This window comes from Pleurodeles waltl, chromosome 6 (assembly GCF_031143425.1).
Source record: "Pleurodeles waltl isolate 20211129_DDA chromosome 6, aPleWal1.hap1.20221129, whole genome shotgun sequence".
In the NCBI taxonomy this organism is placed as follows: Eukaryota; Metazoa; Chordata; class Amphibia; order Caudata; family Salamandridae; genus Pleurodeles; species Pleurodeles waltl.
The window spans coordinates 1,028,826,643-1,028,832,857 of NC_090445.1; the positions used below are offsets into that span (position 1 = coordinate 1,028,826,643).

The 6,215-nt window shown below is 43.4% G+C and overlaps 1 pseudogene; it reads right to left on the bottom strand.

Moving 5' to 3' along the window:
- Positions 1-396: 396 nt before the first annotated feature.
- Positions 397-4,512, bottom strand: LOC138301726 (serine/threonine-protein phosphatase 2A 65 kDa regulatory subunit A alpha isoform pseudogene; annotated as a pseudogene).
- Between the last annotated feature and the right edge of the window lie 1,703 nt (positions 4,513-6,215).

Below are 6,215 nucleotides of genomic sequence, written 5' to 3' on the forward strand. Positions count from 1 at the left end.
TACTAGGGACCATGCCGTTGACTATCTGCCTGTTACTAGACGGCACAGTTTTTTTAACGATCATCTCTGAAATAATCAGTTACAATACAGAATGATCCCAAAGTATATGATTAACAATAGAACAATAGAAATGTTTTCATTATGGTTCTGAAGGTTTGCTTTTCTTCATCTTCCTTCTAGGAATGAAAAGGCATATAGGGTACGTAGCAACGTGAACGGAAGAGACAGGGTTACAAATCAGATGGACGGATATCGACTGCCGGAAAAATTGCGCTCGCCTCAAAAATCAAAATAAAACCATGCAGAGCATAAATCAGTGTTTTTATGATGCAGGTGCATGGTGTCACTGGTCTTTAAAGTTAAATGTGAGCCAGTAAGGGATTCTGAGCCACATCTTCAGGTTACGGCCAGTGCTGCTAGTGCCTCTTGTGCAACATTTTTCATATCCACATCTTGGTTTTGTGTTAACCTCTCCAGCACAGGATTTATTTCATTGTGCAAAGTACTGTTGTCTAGAGTTGGTCCAATTTTCTGCGGGGACTTGGCGACATTGAAGCAAACATTTGCAACAACATCCCCAGCAATCAGTGTAACCGTTGGAAGCATATTTTTAGTAGTGATGTCTTACCCATGCACTTCAGACAAAACATTGATACAGAAGAGCATGGTCATTTGGTTAGATATTTGGGATAGTTTAACATGGTCAGGAATTTGGGAGAGATGGTGGCTTGTACTCAGTCCTTGCCAAGCGTCTATACCAGTTTCTTTAGGTTGCTGGTAGCTGCATTGCAAATCACATACACATGATCCACCCTCCAGACCATATACAAGGAGTTTAACTTCTCATTAAATAACTCAACTCCCAGTTGGCCTGCTAGCAGGGACATATACTCAATAATGGCCAATCTGACCCTCCACTTAGCATCCTCCGCCAGCTCCACAATACCAGGCATCAGGGACTGCAAGAGCTGCTGGATCCTGATCACCTGGCTCACACAGTCTAGATTGGAGATAATGTTGAGTGGCACCTTAGGACACTCATCTTTGAGCTGTGCCAGAAACAATGGAAGCAGATGTTCAATGGTGTTATATTTGCCTCGAATTGGAGAAAACCCCATCATGACCGGAGCAAGAGCAGACTTCAAGTTCAGCTTGATGTCTGTTAGACTTTTCATCCTTGGCGTGGTCTCCTTTAACCTTTTGCCTCTGTTCCCCATGTTGTTGATGTGTTCTGGACTCTGATTTTACTGTTTTTGTTACTCTGGGCACTTTACCACTGCTAACCAGTGCTAAAGTGCAAGTACTTGTTTACAAAATGTGTATGTAATTGACTTATCCATGATTGACATATTTGATTTACTAGTAAGTCCTTAGTAAAGTGCCCTGGAAGTGCCAGGGCCTGTAAATCAAATGCTACTAGTGGGCCTGCAGCACTGGTTGTGCCACTCACATAAGTAGCTCTGTAATCATGTCTCAGACCTGCCACTGCAGTGTCTGTGTGTGCAGTTTTATCTGTAAATTAGACTTGGCAAGAGTACCGACTTGCCAGACCTAAACCTTCCATTTTCTTTCATGTAAGGCACCCCTCAGGTAGGCCCTAGGTAGCCACAAGGGCAGGTGCAATGTATGGTTAAGGTAGGATATAGTATTGTGTTTTATATGTCCTGACAGTGAACAATTGCCAAATTCGTTTTTCACTTTTGAAAGGACTCTCCCTCTCATAGGTTAACATGGGTGCTACCTTTAAATCTGATTAAAGTGTAGATTCCCTTTGGGAGCGGATGGACATGTGGATTTTGGGGTCTCTGAGCTCACAATTTAAAAATACATATTTTAGTAAAGTTGATTTTAAGACTGTGTTTGAATATTCCACTTTTAGAAAGTGAGCATTTTCTTGCTTATACCATTTCTGTGACTCTGCCTGTTTGTGGATTCCCTTTCTGGGTCAGTTTGACAGTTGGGCTGGTTGCACCTCACACTAGACAGTGACACAAAGGGAGCTGGGTGTAGTCTGCATTTCCTGATGAGCCATCTGTGATAGGAGGGAGGGTAGGAGTGGTCACTCACACCTCAAAGGGCTGTGCCTGCCCTCACATAATGCAGTCTCCAACCCCCTGGTGAGTGTCTGGGGCCTGGCCTGGGCAAGGCAGGATTTCACATTAAAAAGAGACTTTACATTAAAGTAGGCCTGCTTCAAAGGAGAAATTGGGTATAAGAAGGGCACCCAAAACCACAGACTTTAGAACACTTCTGGAAACAAGAGGAACCTCTGCCTGGAGAAGAGCCGAAGAGCTGAGGAAGAAGAGCTGCCCTGCCTGTGACTGTGCTTTGTGGAGCTATCCTACAGTTGCTGCTTCTGCCAGAGTAAGAGGGCAAAGACTTGACTTTGTGTGCCTTCCATCTTGTGAAGAAATCTCCAAGGGCTTGATATAGAGCTTGCCTCTTTTTGTTTGTCTCAGGGACAGCAAAGACGTCTCTCTGCCAGCAGCAGGAGTCTCTGGAGAGACTCCTACTCTGCCCTGTGGTGCCCATCCAGTTCCTTGGACCCTGAAATGAGAAGCTGGCAGCATAAGAGGAGGAAATCATCGCACCGAGCATTGTGCGGGGAAAAGATCGACGTGACTCCGATCTGCGGCTGAAGAAACAACGCACTGCCGGCTCCGCGGCTGAAAATCGACACTCGCCAGAAACGCGACTGAAGAATCGACGCACATAGCTGGAGAAACGAGGCGCAGCATCGCTAACGGAAGCTGGGAGATCGCAACTCGAGCTGCGTGGTTTTCGGATCATCGTGCGAATGGGTTTCTGATGCAAGTACTGCTGGACGTGTAAAAACCACGCAAGGCCTGCCCGGGCCCGAGAGTGCTGACCGGATCAACGCATCGCTCTCCTGCGGAGAGAAGAAACAATGCACTCGACCAGACGAAGGGAGAAATGATGCAAAATCCCGCTCATGAGTGGAATCACCGCATCGCAAGCCCTTTTTGATTCTCACTCGCCCGTGCAGAGTTATTTTTGACGCACCAAAGGTACATTTTCACACTAACAGTGTTAGTGTGTGTTTTAAACTACATAAAGACTCTTTTTGCTTTTAATTGATAACTTGACTTGTGTATTGTGAATTTTTGTTGTTTTGGTCTTGTTTTGTTAACATAAATATTCTCTATTTTTCTAAACCTGTGTTGTGTCATTTTGTAGTGTTTTCATTAATGTACTGTTTGTGTTGTCACAAATACTTTACACCTAGCACTCTGAAGTTAAGCCTACTGTTCTGCCAAGCTACCAAGGAGGTAAGCAGGGGTTAACTAAGGGTGATTCTCTTTTATCCTGACTAGAGTGGGGGTAACCTGACTGTCAACCAAAGACCCAATTTCTAACAATGTCGGAAACAAGTTTCTTCACACATGGTAAAGTCTGTGTCATGATGACATTTTCAAGGCAGTCAGGTGTTAAATTCTCACAGCATTCCTTAACCTTGAGGGATGCAGCAGCATGGACTTCAGCTCACAATCCTTAATCAGGTTCTGGAAGGTTGGCACAAGATCTGTCTCTGTGATCTCTGGACCTACAGCTTTTTGAAGTTCTGCCAACTTGTCGGTCACCATGCATCGCACAAGCCAAAACTTGTCCTTCATTGGTGCCATAATGTAGGCATCACTAAAAGATTCCAGCTCACAATCCTTAATCAGGTTCTGGAAGGTTGGCACAAGATCTGTCTCTGTGATCTCTGGACCTACAGCTTTTTGAAGTTCTGCCAACTTGTCGGTCACCATGTATCGCACAAGCCAAAACTTGTCCTTCATTGGTGCCATAATGTAGGCATCACTAAAAGATTCCAGGTCCTCCTGAAGAAGTAGCTGTGCAATATTGATGTAAGCTTCGACTGCTAGCAAGCGCACAGAGTACTGCTCTTCGAGTGCAAGATTTGAGAAGGTTGGGATGATCTCACTCATGAAATGTTCCAACAACAATTCTTTTGTGTTTTCCCCCAGCGTAGAAGCTGCTGCTCGGCACACCATGGGAGTATCTTCGGAGCACAGGTTACAGAAATGCTGTCTCAGCTCTGCTTTTATGGTACTGGAGATGCCAGGGTAACACACACTGAAAAGTCCACAGGCTGATGTCTGGAAGAGAACAAGTCCCCACAGGCTAGTTTTACTAAGGGGGTAAAGTGAGCGTTCAGGTCAGATGGAGAGTGCTCATGAGAGATGGCCTGCAAGAAATCCACACATTTGTCTCAAACCACAGTCTCTTCAACTGTTGCTAGGATCTCAAGATTAGGCAGTAAGCTCCCAGTTGTTCAGCGAGAGCGAGAAGCACTTCATCTTTATCGTAAATTGTGTCTGTAAGTAATGATAGAAGTTCACTGCATGTTCATTCCACTCCCAAAGCCAATGCAAATGTGGATAGTTTCTTGATGCTGTTCAGCTGAAGGTGCACATCCTCATTACACAACTCGTCGATGAGCACGGCGATGGGGTACAGAGAGTCGTTGTTGTCAGCTGCTGCCATCTTACAGATCTTCTGAGCCATACTGATGAACGAACTAGAAACAGAACCGTACATGGGAGACGGTGTACAGTTTTAAAACTTATGTACAATTTACGATTCTCCCCATAAAGGTCTTTGAAATTAATATAATTTGTGAAAGTGGCACATCTCAATCTTAATTTCCAGACGTAGGTCTTAAAGAACTTTGCAATAAATGGTTCACTTTCACGCAATGCCTTTACCCTTTTCTGTTTTGTGTGGCAGCAAACACTCTCTTGATGCAATTTATCCAACACAACCATACATGAGACAGTACTTAGGGGTAAACCAATACAACAAACCTATGTGTAATACAACACGATTATGTTATTGAGCACATAGCAGGGAATTCCAGGGCAACATTCAATCATTCAGAGGCATAGGGGTGCAAAATACATATGGTATGTGGCATGGTCCAGTCAAGGGAGACAGTGCGAGAGGTGATTCAACTGAGGTTGTATAGATTCTAGGAGGAATGGAGCAGATGCATCTGGTTGTGTGGTACGTTCATGAGAGGGTTTTACCCTGGATGTTCGATCAGTGTGAAAGAATCAAAAGTGCAGTCAATGACATTTCTATCCGGGTGACCTAAATAAAGTTGAATAGCATCCTTTATTAAATGGGGCAAAGATGCTTCAGCACTTCTAGTGTGCCCACACAATCTCATTGGTTGGTATTTGGAACTTCCATCTGGTTGTCTCAGCCCCTATAACGTTTGCTACATGATTCTGGCAGTTGAAGGTCCACTGGTACCTTGTTCATAGGAACGCCTAAACGATGGCTCTGCTATGCAATTTTGGTGTGCCACATGAATCTGGCTTAAGAAACTCTGATGGTACCAAAAAGCTGGGCCAGACATTGGAATTCTTCGAGACTGGTGACTGCTTACATTCAACGCCCCCTTTTCAGCACATAGATGGGGCTTTAGGTGAGTAACCTATTGGGCATTTCTCAATTTTTTCATTTGTCAGCATTCATGTGGCTAACTCCCTAGTCAATGTGTCATTGATTGATTGCCTCCTCCGCAGGATGCACAATAACGGGCCACATGTGCAACCTAGGCATATAAACGGGCCTGCAATCAAACAACCATAGGCAATTCTCTTTTAAACAATATTTATTCAAAAACCATCTAGCTCTGATGATTGACAAGCAAACTAAGCAGGGATGATCGTCATGTCAAGCTTGTGGCATCTGCTTTGTAACACGCACTGTAAATCAGTTTTAGCAACACTAAGCAGAATACAAATATCAATAAACATAAACAATTTCAAAAACAAAATCTTCACATTTCAGTCAGTTGATTGTTTTGAAAGATAAACAATGACATTTAGTTTGCTGTACTAGGAAGCAGAACATGTAAGAATTTTACAGTAAAAGTTAAATGAGTTTAATTTAGGGGTGTGCGAAATGTTTGTAATTTGAGCTCAAGTAATTAAGTGAAATTGTAGCAAAATTCTGCAAAGCTAAATGTAATTAGCTGAAAAGAAAATCTGTCTTTAGGGGCGAAATTCTGTTGTTCTTATGCAGTTGCAGTAAATTTATACCAAGATTGGTGCATTGGCAGTCATTTTGTCACAGTGAATGGTGAATAAAGATGCAATGTGGCATAATACCAGGTTTTCAGGAAAATCCGCACACTATACGATTGTAATTGAGATTTCGCTCAGACCCAGTTTAATTCA